General features: G+C 51.8%; 1 protein-coding gene across 3 annotated transcripts in view; it reads right to left on the bottom strand.

Annotated features, from left to right (window-relative positions):
• Positions 1–24666, bottom strand: part of sema3b (sema domain, immunoglobulin domain (Ig), short basic domain, secreted, (semaphorin) 3B) — a 435650-nt gene that overhangs the window by 91287 nt on the left and 319697 nt on the right. The gene's annotated exons all lie outside the window — the stretch shown is intronic.

The following is a 24666-nucleotide window of genomic DNA, read 5'->3' as shown; positions in this document are numbered from 1 at the left end:
AAGAGTCCCTTCGCAAGCACCATATAACAAATTGCAAGAGACATGCCAGGATGTTCTTGAGCTAACTCCGAGCAACCAGCTATCATGCAGCTGGGGCTGCCATGGAGACCATCGCAGGTTCAGAGGCACTCCGGTCCTCCCGTAAAGAGTCTGAGCGTCTTCCTTTCGGGAGAGTTGGCTCGCGCTGCCCCATATCTACCTGTACGATAGCACAACGCGGGGATGGAACGATAATGCCCCCGCAGGATCTGAACCAGATATTTGTGTCTTTCGCACACGTGCTCCTCCAGTCTCTCCGAAAGGTGGATCGAGCAAACACTTGGTGGGACCAGGCCAGATTCCAATGGTTAAGCTGTTTTATTTCTGTACTACCAGTTGCAATCAAAACTCACGTTTTACACTCAGCTGCCCCTTTTTTCCCCAAAATAAAGAACTCACCACACTATTTCTCACTGCTGGACTGTCTCATTTGTATTTTCAGAATTATCTGTACAAGCACTGGTGATAAGATGGTGGGTGTGCTTTGGCCTTAAGCCCAAGGGGGAACCTCCTCTCCCTGTGGCCTTCTGTCTTTCCTTCTCTCGGCCTGTCTCCGCTATCAGCTCTCAGTCAAACCGGCTCCTCTCTCCCACCCAAGAGTGGAATCCACCAGCCTAACTTGGCGATGGTCCCTGCTAAATTCAAACGAAGGGAGCCATCGTGGGGTGAGCGATCACTGGCACGCTAGCCGACTTCTCGTTGTTGCAGCATGTTGGTTCAGCCACCCTGTCTGAAATCTCACCAGGTCTTCGGTCCTGTGAATTTAAACCCCCATTCCTCCCCTACGACAGCAAAGTGAAGCTCAACAATAGCATTTTTAACATAGTATATATATATCTCTTATTGAAGCATATTGGCCCAGAAATTCATGCCTCCACGGGTGAGTACGCATGGGGTACTAACCCGTAGGCCCAATGGAAGTGCCGGTTTCCTGCATGCACTGCGCAAGCGCGGGAAACCGGAACTTCCGTTCCCCTGAAAGAAGGTGTTCAGAGGCCGAACACGTGCGCAGGAGAGGCAGCACGTGCACATCGAACTTACGTTTTTTTTGCAGGTTTTCCCGGGAGGGTAAGTCTCCAGAAGTTAGACATGTAAAAAGCAGTCGCAAGGCCTGCTTTTTGCAAGGTAAGTGGTGAATTAATTAAAATTAAACCATTTTTTCCACAGGTTTATTATTTTTAAATACTTTAAAGAAAGGTAGGTTTATTTTTAGCCCCGTTAGAAAATTTAAAAAAAATTAAAAAAATTTAAATTATTGTTTAAAAGTTATTTCATGTAATTTATAGTTTATTTAAAAAGTGATTTTTTTAAAATTTATTTGAAGATTTAGTGATGTCAAACTTATGAATGAAGCATTCCCAGCTACCATTGGCTCTCCATGGCCCACGTGATCCCAGGGGACGCATCGAACTAACTGCGCCCCTGGGATACGCAAGCACTGCGCGCCGGCAGTTGGAGGAGGCCCAGGATCGCAATTCCACACGGGCCCACAGCTCAATGGCCGGCGCGCAAGGTAAGTGCAGGTCGGGGGCTTGCACCCGCGGGAAGCCCCCGACCCGAATTTCTGGGCCATTAAATTCTAAGCGGGCTTGACAGGAGAGATGCTGAGAGGCTGTTCCCCCTGGCTGGAGAGTCTAGAACTAGGGGGCATAGTCTCAGGTGAAGGGCTCGGCCCTTTAGGACTGAGATGAGGAGAAATGTCTTCACTCAGAGGGTTGTGAATCTTTGGAATTCTCTACCCCAGAGGGCTGTGGATGGTCAGTCACTCAGTATATTCAAGAATGAGATAGCTAGATTTTTGGGCACTAAGGGACTCCAGGGATATGGGGATCGGGTGGGAAAGTGGAGTTGAGGTAGAAGATCAGCCATGATCTTATTGACTGGTGGAGCAGGCTCGAGGGGGCGTGTGGCCTACTCCTGCTCTTAATTCTTATATTACACCAAGGTCCCCCTCACAATGATAGAGTCAAAAAAAATCCCAAAACATGACAGCAATATTGACAGAAGCCCTGTTGGCCATGGAAGGTCCAGTAGCAGGAAACTGGAGAGAAAAATAAATGAGGAAACAAAACTAGCCTGAAATACGTACCCAATAAAACAACACTTGAAGAACCTTCTGAAACTCATTTAGAACACAAGAGTGAAAGAAGACTGTGCACAGATATACAAATGTCATCACACAAACCTAGAAAGAGGATTCAGTGAATCCGTTCAAATCTCCAGTTTTCTTTATGTTTGCTGATGGTTTGGCTCGCTCTTAATTATTCTTCTGGGTTACAGTTAAGCCACATTGAACCAGCCGACACTTTACAAAACAGAGCTGCAGAGATGAAGACTGCATTACTGGAATAATCGATGAGGTAACTTTTGGTCAAGAAAGGGAGTTTAGACATCCAAGATACTTGATCAGAATTTTCCTCTTTTGTCAGCCGTGGCTCAGTGGGTAGCACCCTCGCCTCCGAGTCAGCAGGTTGTGGGTTCAAGTCCCACTCCAGGAACTTGAGCACAAAAATCTAGGCTGACACTCCAGTACAGTACAGGAAACTTTCGATTAACCGGCCCCTAAATAACCGGAAATGTCGGTTAACCAGCAAAATTCAGGAGTAGGTTCAGGTAACTTTTATTACTTGCCTTCCTCCATTTGTTGCTGTGCAAGGGTGTCGCTGCAGCTGTTGCTAAGCTACAGAGACGCTTGCAACTTGTGCCGATTGTTCTGAAGCTGTTAAGCAACAGGGTTTGTTGCTTTATACGGAGCTCTCAGCTCCGTATCTTTTACTATAGCGTTCGGTTAGCCGGAATTTTTGATGAACCGGCACCACGTCGGTCCCGTCCGTGCCGGATACCAGAAAGTTTCCTGTACTGAGGGAATGCTGGACTGTCGGAGGTGCCGTCTTTTGGATGAGACATTAAACCGAGGTCCCGTCTGCTCTCTCAGGTGGACGTAAAGATCCCACGGCACTATTTCGAAGAAGAGCAGGGGAGTTCTCCCCGGTGTCCTGGCCAATATTTATCCCTCAATCAACATAACAAAAACAGATTATCCGGTCATTATCACATTGCTGTTTGTGGGAGCTTGCTGTGCGCAAATTGGCTGCTGCGTTTCCCACATCATAACAGTGACTGCACTTCAAAAAAGTAATTAATTGGCTGTAAAGCGCTTTGGGATGTCCTGAGGTAGTGAAAGGCGCTATAGAAATACAAGATCTTTCTTTTACTGTCTGAGCACTGCTCCCAAGTACAGCCAACGGTATCCTCTCTTCCCCCATATGTATCAATGTACCATGTATGGCACTTTTTTGAAGCAATGCCAATGAAATAGCTGTGCTGAACATCATCTCTAGCTGTTGCCCAGAGAGGGTTGTCAGCCACTGGAAAATAAGACATCGGGCATCCGGTAAAAAGCTGTGCACAAATAGCACCGGAACTGCTTCATCCTTGGTCTAACCGAAATATCACCTCAGCCTGCGATGGGAAAAGCCTCCCAAGTACCACACCGCAGAAATACAAACTGCAAATGGCCCTGAAATTAGAAACTTAAAGGAACTGCCCAGAAACCAGAGTTAAATTGGAGAGTTAGTGTTGATGTGGGAAGGGGAGCTGGTGGCAGTTGCCTGTGTCAACAATACCCTTCACAATATAGCTTTGTTAGCATGTTCCTCAAGGTCAGAGCTGTTAGTGTTGAGGCACATAAGAAATAGCAGGAGTAGGCCATATGACCATTCGAGTCTGCTCCGCCATTCAATAAGATCATGACTGATCTTCTACCTCAACCCCACTTCCCCGCCCTATCCCCATATCGCTTGATTCCATTAGTGTCGCAAAATCTATCTATCTCAGCCTTGAATATACTCAACGACTCAGCATCCACAGCCCTCTGGGGTAGAGAATTCCAAAGATTCACCACCCTCTGAGTGAAGAAAATTCTCCTCATCTCAGTCCTAAATGACCCACCCCCTTATCCTTAGACTACGACCCCCTAGTCCTGGACTCTCCAACCAGGGGAAGCAGCCTCTCAGCATCAGAATGGAGCGTTCTTCCTTTGGCAACAGACCATCTCAGGTCAGACAGAGCTTGGTCCTGATACAAAGCAATGCTCCATCAACATGGCTTGATCCCCAACTGACTGCAACTAGGGAATTAATGTACGTTATGGTCTCTCTTTGTGAGATTGGCAACTTAGTGCCAATTTGTACCAAGTTATGGGCAATTTAATGCTGTGGGTTATAAGTGGGTTGCAAATGTCCAATCTCATTTTATGCATGACTTTTAAATCAAACAGATAGCAAAAAAGAAAAAACTTGCATTTGTAGGAACATAGGAACAAGAGGAGGCCATTCAGCCCCTCGAGCCTGTTCCGCCATTCAATGAGATCATGGCATCTGTGACCTAACTCCATATACCCGCCTTTGCCCCATATCCCTTTGCCCCAGCCAATTAGCGCACAGCAAGGTCCCACAAACAGCAATGCAATGAAGATAGCAAAGGCAAATTTCATGCCGTCTAGGAGCCATCTTTTGTTTCTTAACTTGTCCCATTACCATCTCCTTTTGCCTTGCACCATCTCTTAATCGCTCTTAATGCTTCTTAATCTCTCCTGCCTGCCATCCTATCACAGACCTTCCCTTTTGTTCTTTCCTCCCCTCCCCCCTTTCCCCTGCCCCTACACTTGCTTAAAAACCTGTTCCATCGCCAGCTATTTTCAGTTCTGACGAAGGGTTTCTCTCTCCACAGATGCTGCCTGACCTGCTGAGTATTTCCAGCATTTTCTGTTTTTATTTCAGATTTCCAGCATCTGCGGTATTTTGCTTTTGTGATGAGAGGACATTGTTCCAGGCCACTATACCACCCAGTTCCTCTCCTCTTCTCTATGTATGTCTTCAATTACAACCCTTAACACAAAAAGCACTTTCGATAAATGCGTTCCTCATGTTGGTGAAGTATAATTTTATAGACAGATGCCAGGTCTATCCCAGTCCTGGCACCTTCAGGCAGTCAATCCCAAACCACCAAGCCTACGCAATCCCATCAGACCTGGCACTGCAGGTAATGTGGAAAAGTATCACAGCAACAAAAAAAAACACAACACACAGCTGACAGAATGGCCAACGGAATAAAGTGGGACCTAACAGAATATACAACTTCTGTGGGCACATAGGCATTAACCGTTATATGAACCCATAATATAAACGGCGTCAGCACTGTCTGAGTTTATAAACAATTACACTAACTGGTAACAGGAGCAACTGGTTAAGCGGTGAATCCCACAAGATAGTTTCATGCAAATGACTGCATTTTTCTTCGTAAAACAACTTGGAGAGGGGCCAAGGCATGTGCTTCAGATCACCACCAGAGATGAAGTAGTGGAGAAGACGCGGTAAATCAAGCAGTTGCTCTTAGATGCTGCAAATTTGGAGGAGCGGGGGGTGGGATAGATGGCTTTAGTGTTAAATAGCGACCAATGGGAAACAACAGTGTATTCGGCTCACTCCCGGCCACTGGTACAGAATCATGTGGCAATATGACCCTAAAAGGAGCACTACCGTCTCCAGAGGTGCCTGGCAAACCTTTGCGTTTGCAGTGAGGGCGAAGAGCAGGGAGAATTGGAGGTGGTTATCCTTACAATTAGGTAACAATTCGGTAACACTTTCAGGGGTACGGTAGCATAGTGGTTATGTTACTAGACTAGCAATCCAGAGGTCTGGACTAATGATCCGGAGACATAAGCGCGGCAGCTGGGGAATTTAAATTCAGTTAATTAAATAAATCTGGAATAAAAAATAAAAAACTAGCATCAGTAATGGTGACCATGAAGCTTGTCGTTAAAAACCCATCTGGTTCACTAATGTCCTTTAGGGAAGGAAGTCTGTCATCCTTACCTGGCTGAAATGTGACTCCAGACCCACAGCAATGTGGTTGACTCTTAACTGCCCTCTGAAATGGCTGGGCGAGCCTCTCAGTTGTACCAAACCGCTACGACAAAGTCACTGTGGGAGTACCTTCACCACACGGACTGCAGCGGTTCAAGGCGGCGGCTCACCACCACCTTCTCGAGGGCAATTAGGGACGGGCAACAATTGCCGGCCTTGCCAGCGACGCCCACATCCCGTGAACGAATTTAAAAAACGCTGTTGAACAGATCTTTTCCAAATATTTATCTATCTAAAATGACACACAGTCTCTATTGAATTCCTGCCCCACATTTCTCAAAGTAATGCCGTTTCTCTAAAGATTAAATTTGCAGATGCTTGGTTAACATTTACATAGATTACACAGCAGGTGATGGGGGGGGGGGGAGGGGGGGAATGTGACAGTCTGATGTTACACAAGGGGGGGGGGGGGAATGTGACAGTCTGACGTTACACGGGGGGGGGGGGGAATGTGACAGTCTGACGTTACACGGGGGGGGGGGGGAATGTGACAGTCTGACGTTACACGGGGGGGGGAGGGGGAATGTGACAGTCTGACGTTACACGGGGGGGGGAGGGGGAATGTGACAGTCTGACGTTACACGGGGGGGGGGGAATGTGACAGTCTGACGTTACACGGGGGGGGGGAGGGGGAATGTGACAGTCTGACGTTACACGGGGGGGGAGGGGGAATGTGACAGTCTGACGTTACACGGGGGGGGGGAGGGGGAATGTGACAGTCTGACGTTACACGGGGGGGGGGATGGGGAATGTGACAGTCTGACGTTACACGGGGGGGGGGGATGGGGAATGTGACAGTCTGACGTTACACGGGGGGGGGGGAATGTGACAGTCTGACGTTACACGGGGGGGGGGGATGGGGAATGTGACAGTCTGACGTTACACGGGGGGGGGGAGGGGGAATGTGACAGTCTGACGTTACACGGGGGGGGGAGGGGGAATGTGACAGTCTGACATTACACAGGGGGGGTGGGGAATGTGACAGTCTGACGTTACACGGGGGGGGTGGGGAATGTGACAGTCTGACGTTACACGGGGGGGGGGAGGGGGAATGTGACAGTCTGACGTTACACGGGGGGGGGGGAGAGGGGGAATGTGACAGTCTGACGTTACACGGGGGGGGGAATGTGACAGTCTGACGTTACACGGGGGGGGGAGGGGGAATGTGACAGTATGACGTTACACGGGGGGGGGGAGGGGGAATGTGACAGTCTGACGTTACACGGGGGGGGGGGAATGTGACAGTCTGACGTTACACGGGGGGGGGGAATGTGACAGTCTGACGTTACACGGGGGGGGATGGGGAATGTGACAGTCTGACGTTACACGGGGGGGGGTGGGGAATGTGACAGTCTGACGTTACACGGGGGGGGGAGGGGGAATGTGACAGTCTGACGTTACACAGGGGGGGGTGGGGAATGTGACAGTCTGACGTTACACGGGGGGGGGGGTGGGGAATGTGACAGTCTGACGTTACACGGGGGGGGGGAGGGGGAATGTGACAGTCTGACGTTACACGGGGGGGGGGAATGTGACAGTCTGACGTTACACGGGGGGGGGGAGAGGGGGAATGTGACAGTCTGACGTTACACGGGGGGGGGGGGAGAGGGGGAATGTGACAGTCTGACGTTACACGGGGGGGGGGGAGAGGGGGAATGTGACAGTCTGACGTTACACGGGGGGGGGGGGAGAGGGGGAATGTGACAGTCTGACGTTACACGGGGGGGGGGAGAGGGGGAATGTGACAGTCTGACGTTACACGGGGGGGGGGGGGGGAATGTGACAGTCTGACGTTACACGGGGGGGGGAGGGGGAATGTGACAGTCTGACGTTACACGGGGGGGGGAAAGAGGGGGAATGTGACAGTCCGTCGTTACACGGGGGGGGGGGGAAGAGGGGGAATGTGACAGTCTGACGTTACACGGGGGGGGGAGAGGGGGAATGTGACAGTCTGACGTTACACGGGGGGGGGAGGGGGGGAATGTGACAGTCTGACGTTACACGGGGGGGGGGGAATGTGACAGTCTGACGTTACACGGGGGGGGATGGGGAATGTGACAGTCTGACGTTACACGGGAGGGGGGGGGAAAGAGGGGGAATGTGACAGTCTGACGTTACACGGGAGGGGGGGGAAAGAGGGGGAATGTGACAGTCTGACGTTACACGGGGGGGTGAAGAGGGGGAATGTGACAGTCTGACGTTACACGGGAGGGGGGGGGAAAGAGGGGGAATGTGACAGTCTGACGTTACACGGGAGGGGGGGGAAAGAGGGGGAATGTGACAGTCTGACGTTACACGGGGGGGTGAAGAGGGGGAATGTGACAGTCTGACGTTACACGGGGGGGGGATGGGGAATGTGACAGTCTGACGTTACACGGGGGGGGGGGGGGAATGTGACAGTCTGACGTTACACGGGGGGGGGGGAGGGAATGTGACAGTCTGACGTTACACGGCGGGGGGGGGGAGGGAATGTGACAGTCTGACGTTACACGGGGGGGGGGGAAGAGGGGGAATGTGACAGTCTGACGTTACACGGGGGGGGATGGGGAATGTGACAGTCTGACGTTACACGGGGGGGGGAAGAGGGGGAATGTGACAGTCCGTCGTTACACGGGGGGGGGGGGGAAGAGGGGGAATGTGACAGTCTGACGTTACACGGGGGGGGGGAAAGAGGGGGAATGTGACAGTCTGACGTTACACGGTGGAGGGGAAGAGGGGGAATGTGACAGTCTGACGTTACACGGTGGAGGGGAAGAGGGGGAATGTGACAGTCTGACGTTACACGGCGGGGGAGGGGGGGAGGGGGAATGTGACAGTCTGACGTTACACGGGGGGGTGAAGAGGGGGAATGTGACAGTCTGACGTTACACGGGGGGGGGGGGAGGGAATGTGACAGTCTGACGTTACACGGGGGGGGGTGGGGAATGTGACAGTCTGACGTTACACGGGGGGGTGGGGAATGTGACAGTCTGACGTTACACGGGGGGGGTGGGGAATGTGACAGTCTGACGTTACACGGTGGAGGGGAAGAGGGGGAATGTGACAGTCTGACGTTACACGGTGGAGGGGAAGAGGGGGAATGTGACAGTCTGACGTTACATGGGGGGGAGAGGGGGAAATGTGACAGGCTGACGTTACACGGCGGGGGGGATGGGGAATGTGACAGTCTGACGTTACACGGGGGGGGGTGGGGAATGTGACAGTCTGACGTTACACGGGGGGGGTGGGGAATGTGACAGTCTGACGTTACACGGGGGGGGTGGGGAATGTGACAGTCTGACGTTACACGGGGGGGGTGGGGAATGTGACAGTCTGACGTAACACGGTGGAGGGGAAGAGGGGGAATGTGACAGTCTGACGTTACACGGCGGGGGGGGGGGAGGGAATGTGACAGTCTGACGTTACACGGCGGGGGGGGGGAGGGGGAATGTGACAGTCTGACGTTACACGGGGGGGGATGGGGAATGTGACAGTCTGACGTTACACGGGGGGGGGAAGAGGGGGAATGTGACAGTCTGACATTACACGGCGGGGGGGGGAGGGAATGTGACAGTCTGACGTTACACGGCGGGGGGGGGGAGGGGGAATGTGACAGTCTGACGTTACACGGGGTGAAGAGGGGGAATGTGACAGTCTGACGTTACACGGGGGGGGGGGAGGGAATGTGACAGTCTGACATTACACGGCGGGGGGGGGAGGGAATGTGACAGTCTGACATTACACGGCGGGGGGGGGAGGGAATGTGACAGTCTGACGTTACACGGGGGGGATGGGGAATGTGACAGTCTGACGTTACACGGGGGGGGGATGGGGAATGTGACAGTCTGACATTACACGGGGGTGGGGGGATGGGGAATGTGACAGGCTGACGTTACACGGTGATGGGGAAGAGGGGGAATGTGACAGTCTGACGTTACACGGGGGGTGGGGGGGGGGGAGAGGGAATGTGACAGTCTGACGTTACACGGCGGGGGGGGGGAGGGAATGTGACAGTCTGACGTTACACGGGGTGGGTGAAGAGGGGGAATGTGACAGTCTGACGTTACACGGGGGTTGGGGGGGAGAGGGAATGTGACAATCTAACGTTACACGGGGTGGGTGGGGGAATGTGACAGTCTGACGTTACACGGGGGTTGGGGGGGGAGAGGGAATGTGACAATCTAACGTTACACGGGGTGGGTGGGGGAATGTGACAGTCTGACGTTACACGGCGGGGGGGTGGGGAGAGAGGGAATGTGACAGTCTGACGTTACACGGCGGGGGGGGAGGGAATGTGACAATCTAACGTTACACGGGAGGGGGGGGAAGAGGGGGAATGTGACAGTCTGACGTTACACGGGGTGGGTGAAGAGGGGGAATGTGACAGTCTGACGTTACACGGGGGTTGGGGGGGGGAGAGGGAATGTGACAATCTAACGTTACACGGGGTGGGTGGGGGAATGTGACAGTCTGACGTTACACGGGGGTTGGGGGGGGAGGGAATGTGACAGTCTGACGTTATTCGGGGTGGGTGGGGAGAGAATGCCTGATGTTACACAAGCAGAGCTTGTGAGTCAGTCTGAGATTACACAGAGGATCCAATAACTCAATCCGAGGTCACAGAGAGTTAGTGAGCCAGTCCAATATTAGAGAGGGGAAACTCGTGAGTCAGCCTGAGATTACACAGAGGATCCAGTAACTCAATCCGGGTTCACCAGGGAGTTAGTGAGCCAATCCGATATTAGACAGGGGAAACTCGTGAGTCAGCCTGAGATTACACATGGGGAGTTAACGAGTCAGTTTGAGATTCCAATGATGCCAGACTGTACCACGTGCTGGCCACATAGAAAATGGATTCTCCTTTTATGCCCCTAGTGCAGGATACCAACTGGATTGAAGAGAAAACTGGAGAAGCTGAAGGATTAGGTGAAGCCAACTTTGGTTTGAAAAGTCTGTAGTCCTAATCAACGTTCCCTGTTTTTGGCTCTGCGTGGCCCCTTTAAGGGACTATGAGGTCCATTCAAATACCGGGCGTGCGCGGTTTTTACATTGCAAAGCCGGTAAGTCGGCTGCGCGGGTTCCCTGGAGTGCTGGGCGGCCATGCAGCTTACAGGGAGATTTGGTCCTAATACCCCCTTCTTTGGTTCAGTGTCAATTTTTGTCTGATAACGCTCCTGTGACGCACCTTGGGATGTTTGCCTACATTCAAGGTGCTATATAAATGCAAACTGTTGTTGTTAAAACCTACCTCTTTGAACAAACTGTTTGTCATCTACCCTAATATCTCCGCAGTGATTATCTGCACAAATATCTCTGCGGCCTTCTGCACATGTGCACGGTGTCCAGGAGCCGTGCACGTGCAGTACCAAACAGTTGCGGCCTGCAATGGGCCACGCTTTCCTCAGCTCCGTAAGGAGGTCGTCACTGGGTCCGTTGGTGGCCGAGGGGGGAGGGCGACAGGAGGAAGAGAGAGGACCGAAATGGGAGAGTGAGGGGATCGAAGGGGGGAAAGAGAGAGACAGAGGGTGAGAGAGAGGAGGGAGAGCGAGAGGAGGGGAGAGTGAGAGCTGAGGAGAGGAGGGGAGGAGGGGGAGGGAGGAGGGGGAGGGGAGAGAGGGGAGGGGGGAGGGGGAGGGGAGAGAGGGGAGGGGGGAGAGGGGAGGGGGGAGAGGGGAGGGGGGAGAGGGGAGGGGGGAGAGGGGGGAGAGAGAGGGGAGGGGAGAGAGGGGAGGGGGAGAGGGGAGAGGGGAGGGGGGAGGGGAGGGGGAGGGGGGAGAGGGGAGGGGGGAGAGGGGAGGGGGGAGAGGGAGGGGGGAGAGGGGAGGGGGGAGAGGGGAGGGGGGAGAGGGGAGAGGGGGAGGGGAGGGGGGAGAGGGGAGGGGAGAGAGGGGAGGGGAGAGAGGGGAGGGGAGAGAGGGGAGGGGAGAGAGGGGAGGGGAGAGAGGGGAGGGGAGAGAGGGGAGGGGAGAGAGGGGAGGGGAGAGAGAGGGGAGGGGAGAGAGAGGGGAGGGGAGGGGAGAGAGAGAGAGAGAGGAGAGAGAGAGAGGAGGGGAGACAGAGAGAGAGGAGGGGAGAGAGGGGGGGAGAGAGAGAGAGAGAGAGAGGGGAGGGGAGAGAGAGGGGATGGAGAGAGAGGGGAGGGGAGAGAGAGGGGAGGGGAGAGAGAGGGGAGGGGAGAGAGAGGGGAGGGGAGAGAGAGGGGAGGGATGAGAGAGAGGAGGGGAGAGAGAGGAGGGGAGAGAGAGGAGGGGAGAGAGAGGGAGAGAAGGGGAGAGAGAGAGAGGAGGGGAGAGAGAGAGAGAGAAGGGGAGAGAGAGAGAGGAGGGGAGAGAGAGAGAGGAGGGGAGAGAGAGGAGGGGAGAGAGAGAGAGAGAGGAGGGGAGAGAGAGAGAGAGGAGGGGAGAGAGAGAGAGAGGAGGGGAGAGAGAGAGAGAGGAGGGGAGAGAGAGGAGGGGAGAGAGAGGAGGGGAGAGAGAGAGGATCGAAGGGTGAGAGAGAGAGGAGGGAGAAGAGAGGATCGAAGGGAGAGCGAGGGTTGAAGGGGGAAGAGAGAAGATTGGTGAGAAGGGGAGAGGAGGTCAGGAACTCGGGGGGAGCGAAGGTCAGGAACTCCGGGGGGGCGGGGTAAAGAGCATGGACAGCACAGTGGGGATGTGGGGAAGAACCTGATCCGGGTCTAAAGGTGGGGGGGTGGGGGATGAGAGCGAGAACGTGATCCAGATGGTGAGACGGATCATGTTCTTCCAACCCCACCCCCTTTACACCCGCACCACGTTCTCCCTCTCCTTCCCCTAGGCCTGGTTGATTTCTCGGAAAGCTCGGTACGTGTGTGGCAAGTGACATCATTGGACTGCACCAAATCAGGAAGTCATGACACTGTCACTATTCATTTCATACCCAATAAACCTGTTAACAGTCCGTGACCCACACACAATGCCCCCTCAATGGGGGTTGGGGGTGGGGGGGGAGGTGGAAGGTCAGGAACTTTGTTGGGGGGAGGTCAGGAACCCGGGGGCAGGGGGAAGGTTAGGAAATTGGGCAGAGGGAGGTGGTCAGGAAATTGGGCAGGGGGAGAAGGTCAGGAAATTGGGCAGGGGGGGAAGGTCAGGAAATTGGGCAGGGGGAGAAGGTCAGGAAATTGGGCAGGGGAGAAGGTCAGGAAATTGGGCGGGGGAGGTCAGGAACTTGGGCAGGGGGAGGTCAGGAACTTGGGCAGGGGGAGGTCAGGAACCCGGGGGCAGGGGGAAGGTTAGGAAATTGGGCAGGGTGAGAAGGTCAGGAAGTTGGGCAGGGGGAGAAGGTCAGGAAATTGGGCAGGGGGAGAAGGTCAGGAAGTTGGGCAGGGGGAGAAGGTCAGGAACCCGGGGGCAGGGGGAAGGTTAGGAAGTTGGGCAGGGTGAGAAGGTCAGGAAGTTGGGCAGGGGGAGAAGGTCAGGAAGTTGGGCAGGGGGAGAAGGTCAGGAAGTTGGGCAGGGTGAGAAGGTCAGGAAGTTGGGCAGGGGGAGAAGGTCAGGAAGTTGGGCGGGGGAGGTCAGGAACTTGGGCAGGGGGAGAAGGTCAGGAAGTTGGGCAGGGTGAGAAGGTCAGGAAGTTGGGCAGGGGGAGAAGGTCAGGAAGTTGGGCAGGGTGAGAAGGTCAGGAAGTTGGGCAGGGGGAGGTCAGGAACTTGGGCAGGGGGAGAAGGTCAGGAAGTTGGGCAGGGTGAGAAGGTCAGGAAGTTGGGCAGGGGGAGAAGGTCAGGAAGTTGGGCGGGGGAGGTCAGGAAGTTGGTCGGGGGAGGTCAGGAACTTGGGCAGGGGGAGAAGGTCAGGAACTTGGGCAGGGGGAGAAGGTCAGGAACTTGGGTGGGGGAGGTCAGGAACTTGGGCGGGGGGAGAAGGTCAGGAACTTGGGCGGGGGAGGTCAGGAAGTTGGTCGGGGGAGGTCAGGAACTTGGGCAGGGGGAGGTCAGGAACTTGGGCGGGGGGAGAAGGTCAGGAACTCGTTGGGAGGAAAAAGGTCAGAAACTTGGGGGATGATAGGAAAGTTAGGAACCTTTTTCCGAGGGGACAGGAACTTGTTTGGGGGGTGGGAGAAGGTCTTAACCTGTGAGGCTGAGCCCTGTCTGTCCTCTGTGTGTTCTGTTCTGTCTGGAGTCTGGCAGTCAGAATGGCTTGAATTACACAGTGCAAAGTACTTGATTACTTAGGCAGGCAGAATCTAATTACACATTCCAGATAAACTGCTGGGTGTGTCTTGTCCTCCAAGGGGCCCAATCAGAAATCTGGTGTTGAAAATAAACACAACCTAATATCTCGGTGTCAAATTTTGTTTGATAATACTCCTGTGAAGCACCTTGGGACATTTTCCTACGTTAAAGGGGCTATATAAATACAAATTGTTGTAGAATGTAGAAGGAAGGAAAGGCTGAGGGGAGTAAGAATTCCAGAATTCAAGCCTTGAGGAATAATGAGTTGCAGTCACAGATAAGTCGTATTTCAACACACTGAGGATACAATTAAGAGCAATGGCGTGTAGTGTGGGGTATTCGCAGTTTGGTCAGAACAATAAAGGAACTTTCTGAACACCACTAACCACAGCGGCTTCAATAAAATCGAGGGAAACAAGGTTGTGATAGAGAGTGAGGAAGAGAGGGGGAACAAGACAGGCACACACACACACGCAGAGGTTTTTAAAGGTTAGGACAGAGACTTGGACAGGGATGTACAAAGGCGGTGGAGGGGGAGAGAGACAGAGGCTGTCGTAAAAGAGAAAGTAAGAGAGACATGCACAAAGGTCGTGCTAAAGAGCGAGAGAGATACAGTGGGAGTGACAGAGAAAAAGAGACAATGACTGTCGCCAATGGAGTGTGGAAAGAAACGTGCGGAAGAGAGAAAGAAAAGAGAGAGAAAGGGCTGGGATAGAGAGAAAGAGAAAAGCAGCGAGAAAGGTTGCACGAAAGAGAGGAAGAGGGTGACATGTTCTATATCCTGTCCCAACCAAGGGAAGGGCCTCCCAGATATGGGAGCGGTATTCAGGGTGGGACGGAGTTGGGCTTTATATCTGGGAATTTGCTGCACATTTTAACACATATGCAAATCAACCTCTGCCTCGGTTACTTTGTTTGGATGCAGACAATTAAGTCAGAAACCCATTATGGGGCTTGCCAAGTGGAAATCTTCAGCAACAGAGATGCTGACCCACCGAGGGGGAAGAATCTACGAGTCAATCCAATGAAAGAAAGGCTTCAGGGGAACTGACTTTTTGCATGAAATTAGTAACGACTGAGGTTTTCACAAAAGGAACATTCTGGAAAAGGAGGCGCGGCTGATTTACGGCGCAGATTAATGCGTGAGGACACAAAGGCCCTTTTATGTTGGCCTTCTTTTAATTGTGAAATCTGGGAACCCAGCTCCTGGCCTTCAAACTGTCGAATCTGGGTGAGCAAAACTTAGTCCGGCAGTCTATGAAAACCAGGATTTCAAACCATAAACACCTGGTGCCAGTTCACAGATGCTGCAATCCTGGAATTCAGATTTTTAGAAACCAGTATAAAGTTGCTGCAGATGTTGCATTCGAGTCACTGTGTAACGGGATTCCACCACAGTGGCCATAGTTATTGGCCCAGAAATTCGGGTCCCCACGGGTGAGTACGCACGGGGTACTCACCCGTAAGCCCGATGGAAGTGCCGGTTTCCTGCATGCACTGTGCATGCGCGGGACACCGGCACTTCCGTTCCCCTGAAAATGGTTCAGAGGTCGAACGCGTGCGCGGGAGAGGCAGCGCGTGCGCATCAAACTTACGTGTTTTTTTTTTCTTACAGGTTTTCCCGGGAGGGTAAGCCTGCAGAAGTTAGAAACGTGAAAAGCAGGCGTAAGGCCTGCTTTTTACAAGGTAAGTGATGAATTAATGAAAATTAAAACATTTATTATTTTAAAGCAAGGTACAGGAAACTTTGTGTTATCCGGAGGCACCGGCAAAAATCAGGAGCCGTTTTAGTTAGGTTTTTTTTCTTCTCGCTGCTTTTTTTCTCAACAGTCAAGCTCTGCAAGGTCTGCTGAAGCTGTTGTTAAGCTACAGAGACGCTTGGACTGTTTAGAAGCTGTTGCTAAGCAACAGGGTTTGTTGACAGATACAGAGCTCAGAAGCTTCCGTATCTTTCAACATTAGCGCTGGAGTGTCCGGCAGTTTTGAGGGAACGGCAACAGCTCGGTCCCGTCGGTGCCGGATAGCACAAAGTTTCCTGTAAGTTTGTTTTTAGCCGCGTTAGAATATAAAATTATTTTTTCAAATATTTAAATTATTGTTTAAAATAGTTATTTCATGTAATTTATAGTTTATTTAAAAAATGTGATTAAAAAAAAAAATTATTTGAAGGTTTAGTGCTATTTTGGGGCCATAGTATTTATAAGTTTTGACAGCTCTTCCTGTCAGACTTATGAATGGAGCATTCCCTGCTCCGATTGGCTGCCCATGGCCCACGTGATCCCAGGGGACGCATCGAACTAACTGCGCCCCTGGGATACGCAAGCACTGCACGCCGGCAGCTGGGCCAGGCCCCGGATCGGAATTCGACGGGGCCCTACAGCTCAACGGCCGGCGCGCAAGGTAAGTGCAGATCAGGGGCTTGTACCCGCGGGAAGCCCCTGACCCGAATTTCTGGGCCAATATAGTCCAACCAACTAGGTGCACCTGAAGTCGAGTACAGATACAGTCCCCACCACTTATATCGGGCGTGTTGGTGCTAATGCGATTTGCCCGCTATACAGGGTGGATGGTTTAAAGAGATAGCGCTATTATTCCACACGGCAAGAGGGCCCCAGGTGGGCAGAGGAAACGCTTCAAGGACACCCTCAAAGCCTCGTTGAAAAAGTGCAACATCCCCACCGACACCTGGGAATCCTTGGCCCAAGACCGCACAAAGTGGAGGAGAAGCATCCGGGAAGGCGCCGCACACCTCGAGTCTCTTCGCCGGGAGCAAGCGCAGGCAGCGCAAGGAGCACAAGTCAACCCAAGCACCCCGCCCACCCCTTCAACCACTGTCTGCCCCACCTGTGACAGAGACTGTAGGTCCCGCATTGGACTCATCAGTCACCTGAGAACTAATTTTTAGTGTGGAAGCAAGTCATCCTCGGTTCCGAGGGACTGCCTAAGAGAGATTATTATTAAACAAGGCTGTAGCAAATCGCTATGCCTGTCAGCCGTGGCTCAGTGGGTAGCATCCTCGCCTCTGTGTCAGAAGGTTGTGGGTTCAAGTCCCGCTCCAGAGACTTGAGCACAAAAATCTAGGCTGACACTCCAGTGCAGTGCTGAGGGAGTGCTGCACTGTCGGAGGTGCCATCTCTCGGATGAGACATTAAACCGAGGCCCCGTCTGCCCTCTCGGGTGGACACAGAAGATCCCATGGCACTATTTCGAAGAAGAGCAGGGGAGTTATCCCCGGTCCCCTGGCCAATATTTATCCCTCAATCAATGTCAAAAAACAGATTATCTGGTGATTATCACATTGACACTTGTGGGAGCTTGCTGTGCGCAAATTGGCTGCCACGTTTCCCACATTACAACAGTGACTACACTTCAAAAAGTGGCTATAAAGCGCTTTGGGACATTCGGTGGTTGTGAAAGGCGCTATATAAATGCAAGTTTTTCTTTTATTGAAATTGTATCTCCAAAATACTTAGAGGAAGATTAAGTACACAAGGTAATTGGACCTTAAACAGGAGCTACTTACTTATGACCATGTTTGTTCTTGCAGTCAGCAGTGAGAGGTCCAAGCTGTAACCCGACATCAGTTAGAGGTGATTAAGTAAAAGAAAGAACTTGCATTTATCTAGCAGCTTTTACAACCTCAGGACGACCCAAAGCGCTTTTGCAGCCAATGATGTACTTTTGAAGAGTAGTCACTGTTGTAATGTAGGAAACGCGGCAGCTAATTTACACACAGCAATAAGATGGGTGATCAGTTAGTCTGATTTTGGTGGTGTGGGTTTAGGGAGGAACGTTGACCAAGACAGCAGGAGAATGATCTTTTCTGTCTCCCAGTGAGGACTATGGGATGTTTTTTCCCAATCCACTTTGAACCACAAAAAGGCTGAGTTTAACGTCTCACATGGAAGCCAGCAAGGGTCCCCCAGTTTCACACCAAAGTGTCAGCCTAGGTTATATGACCACGAGCAGCAGCAGGGCTTGAACCTTCCGATTCAGAGGTGGGAGTGCTACCAACTGAGCTATGCTACCCATTGGCACTGATGCAAAGCAGCCTTGGATGCACATCAACCTGCAGCAGCCTAACCCCACCACTAGGCCTATAAACCAACTCTCAAGCACACAGAAGTTGGGAGTCCACTTGACAACAGGTGGCTCTGCACTAGTATAATTCCAGTCTCAAGTTCAAAGACCAGATTAAGAAGTTCTTTTTAAGAATAAAGTTTGTTCGTGTTATCTTCAACCTTTTAAATGCTGGGAAAGAGCCCGCCCACCCGCCGCCTCTCTGTAACATTAAGGTCTGATTGACTCTACAGGCTTTGTCGATGGAGATGGTGCAGTCCGCAACCAACAGCATAATGTGGGTCTGGTAACTCCCCCAAGGACTTTCCACCATCTACAAGGCACAAGTCAGGAGTGTGATGGAATACACTCCACTTGCCTGGATGAGTGCAGCTCCAACAAGACTCAAGAAGCGCGACACCATCCAGGACAAAGCAGCCCCGCTTGATCGGCACCCCATCCACCACCTTAAACATTCACTCCCTCCACCACCGGCGTACCCTGGCTGCAGTGTGTACCATCTACAAGCTGCACTGCAGCAACTCGCCAAGGCTTCTTTGGCAGCACCTCCCAAACCCACGACCTCTTCCACCTAGAAGGACAAGGGCAGCAGGCGCATGGGAACACCACCACCTCCAAGCTCCCCTCCAAGTCACACACCATCCTGACTTAGAAGTTTATCGCCGATCCTTCATCGTCGCTGGGTCAAAATCCTGGAACTCCCTCCCTGACAGCACTGTGGGAGCACCTTCACCACATGGACTGCAGCGGTTCAAGGCGGCGGCTCACCACCACCTTCTCGAGGGGCAATTAGGGATGGGCAATAAATTCTGGCCTTGCCAGTGACACCCACACCCCATAAACGAATAAAAAAAGACAGATACTAGCCTGAGACCAATATCTGTGGGAAACTAGTGTTTGAGGTGTGAGTGAGTGTGACCTGGACATGGGCCTTCCTACGGGCCTGCGCTAGACCAGCTTTGTTTGCTCCCTCTCCTGACGAAAGCATGACGCAGTCCCGAGTTGAACCCTCTCCATGCCTATTATCGGATGTGAAGTCATGATCCATGGCGTAGGAGCCAACACTCCTGCAAGCAACCGCCTTTCCTTCTGCTCCATTCGGCAGAGCTTGGCTGAGAGCAGGCGAAACCCGGCCAAACTGAAGCAAGCAAGTCCAAAGGTCAAGTGACCCTGCAGCTTCAACATACCGCATGAAAAGAGAATGGCCGAGTCTCTCACTCACACAGACACAGACAGACACACACACACACACACACACACACACACACACACACACACACACACAGACACACTCATACACAGGCACACTCACACAGACACACTCACACAGACAGACTAGATTTGTTTTTAAGTGTTCAGTAAATGAGGTTTGATCTTAATTATCAGTCAAAGCAACATCGCAAAAATGGGGAAGCCTGTCTTCAATTATTTTTCTTGGCTAAGGATAGTTTCTCTGTGGTAATTTCTCTTTGTGTTGCTGGTTTAGCTGAATGTCTTGGGATGATATCACCGTGCCACTCATCCATCATGGCTCAAGTAACCTCGTGTAATATTGGCTCTTCCTGTGATGTGTTTATGTGAGAATTTTCACCCGTGCACATCCCTGCTGCTCATGTATGTCGACAAAGTGTCACCCGTCCACAGATGCCACCCAAGTGAGAGCCACCAAGGAGGCGAGGGTACATTAATAAGCAGGCATGGCTGTGGCACGTGGCAGGTCCTTGAGGCTTTGGGTGTGGAATGAGAGCTGCTGCCTCTCTGCAGTAACCACGACAACAGTGACTACACCTCAAAAGTTCTTTCTTTCTCTCTTTCATTCACATGTAAATGAGTCCACCAGGCAATGACTATCTCCAACAAGTGAGAGTCTAACCACTGCCCCTTGACATTCAACGGTATTACCATCGGCGAATCCCCCACCATCAACATCCTGGGAGTCACCGTTGACCAGAAACTTAACTGGACCAGCCACATAAATACTGGCTGGGTATTCTGCAGCAAGTGTCTCACCTCCTGACTCCCCCAAACCTTTCCACCATCTACAAGGCACAAGTAAGGAGTGTGATGGAATACTCTCCACTTGCCTGGATGAGTGCAGCTCCAACAACACTCAAGAAGCTCGACACCATCCAGGACAAAGCAGCCCGCTTGATTGGCACCCCAGCCACCACCTTAAACATTCACTCCCTCCACCACCGGCGTACCGTGGCTGCAGTGTGTACCATCTACAAGATGCACTACAGCAACTCGCCAAGGCTTCTTCGGCAGCACCTCCCAAACCCGCGACCTCTACCACCTAGAAGGACAAGGGCAGCAGGCGCATGGGAACACCACCATCTCCAAGTTCCCCTCCAAGTTACACATCATCCTGACTTGGAAATATATCGCCGATCCTTCATCATCACTGGGTCAAAATCCTGGAACTCCCTCCATAACAGCACTGTGGGAGTACCTTCACCACACGGACTGCAGCGGCTCAAGGCAGCGGCTCACCACCACCTTCTCGAGGGCAATTAGGGATGGGCAATAAATGCTGGCCCTGCCAGCGACACCCACATCCCAGGAACAAATATTTTAAAAAGTTGCAGCCGCACTGTGAATGATTGGAGGGCGGGAGAAGGAGAGGGGCAGTGGGGGAAAGGGAGCAAGGGAGCGAAAGGTGGAAAAGAGGATGTCGGGGGGGAAAAATTGGACAGGTAAAGGGAATTCACATGGAGCAGAAACACAAAGCGAGAAGATAAAAATGTTTCACCATAGGTAAATGTGGAATCCAAAGACTAACAGCTTCTATGGTATCTGTTCTTTATAATGCAAGTAAAGGCTGGATGAGGAAGGGAAACTGTGGAAAAGGCTGAGGCAAGGTTTCTGTGGGGAGTTTGTTGTTGGAACAGGAGAGAGCAAAGGCATAAGAGGGTCCCTAACTGAGGGGTATCAGGAAAAAACGGGACTAAATTCGTTGTGGAACAATACGAAAACACCAGCTTACACAGGCCTGAAAACACGGAGTATGCAAAAGCTTTCACCAAGTAAAGAATTAGCAGGCTAATGTGACAGCGAGGAGGCCAACAGGAAGATTCCTTGAAAAGATTCATAGATAGTGTAAAATAATCACCATGGGAAAGAGACGAGAGGAAACAATGGATAAAACTTCAAACAGGCTCAAAGTGGGCAGCTCTAATCAATAGGCCTTTTGAGATGACATCACTAATTGATGCTATCTCATCTGTCACATGATCAGTGCCAATTTAACTCAACATTTTGTTGTAAATTTTTGGAAAGATTGCATTTCTATAGCATCTTTCACAACCTCGGAATGTGCCAAAGCACTTTACATCCAATGAAGTACTTTTTGAAGTGTAGTCACTGTTGTAATGTAGGAAATGCAGCAGCCAATTTGCGCACAGCAAGCTCCCACAAACAGCAATGGGAGAATGACCAGATAATCTGTTTTTAGTGATGTTGGTTGAGGGATAAATATTGGTCAGGACACCGGGGGAGACCTCCCCTGGTATTCTTCTGTGCGGCCTTCTAAACTGCCCTGGCAACGCCGGGCCCCCCCAGCTAGTACTTAATATTAGGTGATAGTTTTAACGAGTAGCGCGCAGCCCTAGGTCTCTGGAACCTCTCGGACACAGATGATGTCGTCTTAAGTCTGTTCCTTTGTCCTCGCAGTATGTCTGTGTGAAGTTGTTCTTTGGGTATCGAGGTTTTAACCCTTTTCTTATCAAAAGTTGGTTTGGCCAGTGTCCATATATGGTCTTTAACAAAATCACCTTTTTTAATTGGTTCTAATGGCCAAAATACCATTGTCACTCAGACTAAGGAAGCATCCCGCCTTTCCAGTACTTTTCCACCAACTTTGCCATGTTCAGTGTTATCTTGTTTATAGTTTTGTTAAGCAAATTCTAAGTTCTATGCAGCATTATAATATGTTATTTAATGATTTAACCTTCACTCACAGTCTGGGGCTGTTTGTTATCAAAACTCAGTCAAAACTGCTTTTGACTGTGCAGCTACATTTTGAACAAGTTTTCTCGTTACCCAGGAGTAATTATGGATAATATTATTTGGTCAATGGCTACACTTGAAGTTTATATATGATTCTCGTCTACTAAATATCTTTAAATATCAGCCTTTCGTACAGAGGCGAGGAGTGATGCTCACTGAGCCATGGCTTAACTTTGCAATTATTGATGCAGGCAGACGATTTCAGGGATTGTCCGATGCTCCTCTGCGGAACACTGGGGGGGGAATTTTCCCAGCCCTGGGGAGGCGGGACTGCCGAGAAGGTTCGCCCGGCTCGGATGCTGCGTCGGCCGGAGCGCGGGTCCAGCCGGCGAGACTGACCCCTGGTTCTGGACTCCCCGACCATCGGGAACATCCTTCCTGCATCTACAGACACTGTGCATCGGCCCTGATGAGTTTGGCGAGTCGGCGGGGAGGCAGCAGAAGCAGCGATGGAGGCCACGACGACCCGCTGTAGCACGGTGGCCAGCAGCTCCTCGGCGGGACGCTCGGATGTCGAACCGGTAGATGGGGAGGCGGCCAGCGGACCGAGGGCGGGAAAAGCAGGCCCTGGAAGGTCGGACACCGCGGGAGGCTCGGAGGTCAGACCGGGTGGAAGGAGAGCCAGGGAGAAGCAGGCCCCGGGACGTCGGTATCACGGCGGCTGAAGATTGTCGGGCAGGAGTGCGGGAAAGGCGGAGCGAGGCGAGAACGGATCCTATTGTGATGGCGCCGATGAAGATGGCTGCCGTCCTTGCGGGCTCCGTGCGTACCAGGCAGCTAAGTGTCCTTTGCTGCTTGGTGCGCTCGGCTCATTAAGAAAAAAGCATTTCACTGACTGGATTTCACTTGTTGTATTTGGTTATGTGACAAATAAAATTGAAATTGAAATAAAATGGCTGAAACTGGGAGCGGGTACCGCACCCGCCCCCCACCGTGCTACCTTCCCGGGAGGCGGGTCCCTCTGACTCGCGCTGGACCCGTCTCCTCGAGGCGGGAAGGGGATTACAGCCACTTAACTACCTGTTAACAGGCAGTTAAGAGGATTATCCCCATTTTACCAACACAAGTGCGGGCTTCCCGACATCGGGAAACCCCGCCAGGGTCAGCGAGGCGAGCAGTGGGTCTGCGGAGGTCAGAGGGGTCGAAAAGTGCGCTGTGGAGGTGAGTGATGGGTGCAAGTGTGGAGAGGTAAGTAGCGGGAGGTGAGTGAAAAGTGTTAGAAAAAGTTTCCTTACCTTTATTTCTTCCTGCGGGCTTCAACCCTTGGGGATCCGGAGGCTCCTTATCTCCACGGCAGAGATGACAGAATGGCTGCTGCATTCTCAGATGTAGCAGCCATCTGATTTCTGCCCAGGAAAGAGGTTTGGTGAGTCTTGAGTACAAGGGCTCACCAAACAACAGAGAATGTCAGTGTTTGACAGCTTCTCAAAGCTGTCAAATGATGACAATTCATCTATCAAAAATTCTTGACAGATGAAACGTCATACGTTGATGTCCTCTGTCACCAGCTTTCCCTTACTTGGCCTGCTAAGCCCGCAGGGCGGGCTTAACAAAGTCAATCAAGGGAAAATAGCGTGGGTTGGCCGGACGTCATTGGGGGCGGGACTGAAACCCGACAACCACCAGTCCCGCCCCCAACGCGCCCCCATTGATCGCCCCCCCCCCAAAGTGTCAGCTTGGCTCAGATGCTGCTGATGGAGTGCTACATTGCCAGAGGTGCTGTCCTACAGATGGGATGTTAACCTGAGGTTGTATCTGATTGTTCCAGTGAAGGTTAACAATCCCACAGCACTAATTATGGAGCGGGAAGTTCCCTGGCCAATATTCTTCCCTCAAATAATCATGTTGCCATGAGAATAATGTCTGTCTGAGGCTGAACCACGCTATTCGCAACCTTGGTGTCATATTTGACCCGGGAATGAGTTTCCAACCACAACATAGAATGCCTATTTCCACCTCCGTAACATCGCCCGTCTCCGCCCCTGCCTCAGCTCATCTGCTGCTGAAACCCTCATCCATGCCTTTGTTACCTCTAGACTTTGACTATTCCAATGCACTCCTGGTTGGCCTCCCACATTCTACCCTACATAAACTTGAGGTGATCCAAAATTCTGCTGCCCATGTTCTAACTGGCACCAAGTCCCGTTCACCCATCAGCCCTGTGCTCGCTGACCTACACTGGCTCCTGGTTAAACAACGCCTCGAAGAAACATAGAAACATAGAAGATAGGAGCAGGAGTAGGCCATTCGGCCCCTCAAGCCTGCTCCGCCATTCAATGAGATCATGGCTGATCATCCAAATTCAGTACCCTGTCCCTGCCTTCTCCCCATACCCCTTGATCCTTTTAGCCTTAAGAAATATATCTAACTCCTTCTTGAATATATTTAATGAATTGGCCTCAACTGCCTTCTGTGGTAGAGAATTCCACAGGTTCACCACTCTCT

The sequence above is a fragment of the Somniosus microcephalus genome, chromosome 11 (genome assembly GCF_052327205.1).
Source record: "Somniosus microcephalus isolate GS21.2 chromosome 11, FLI_Smic_1.0, whole genome shotgun sequence".
Lineage (NCBI taxonomy): Eukaryota > Metazoa > Chordata > Chondrichthyes > Squaliformes > Somniosidae > Somniosus > Somniosus microcephalus.
This window is presented reverse-complemented; position numbering and strand designations above follow the sequence as displayed.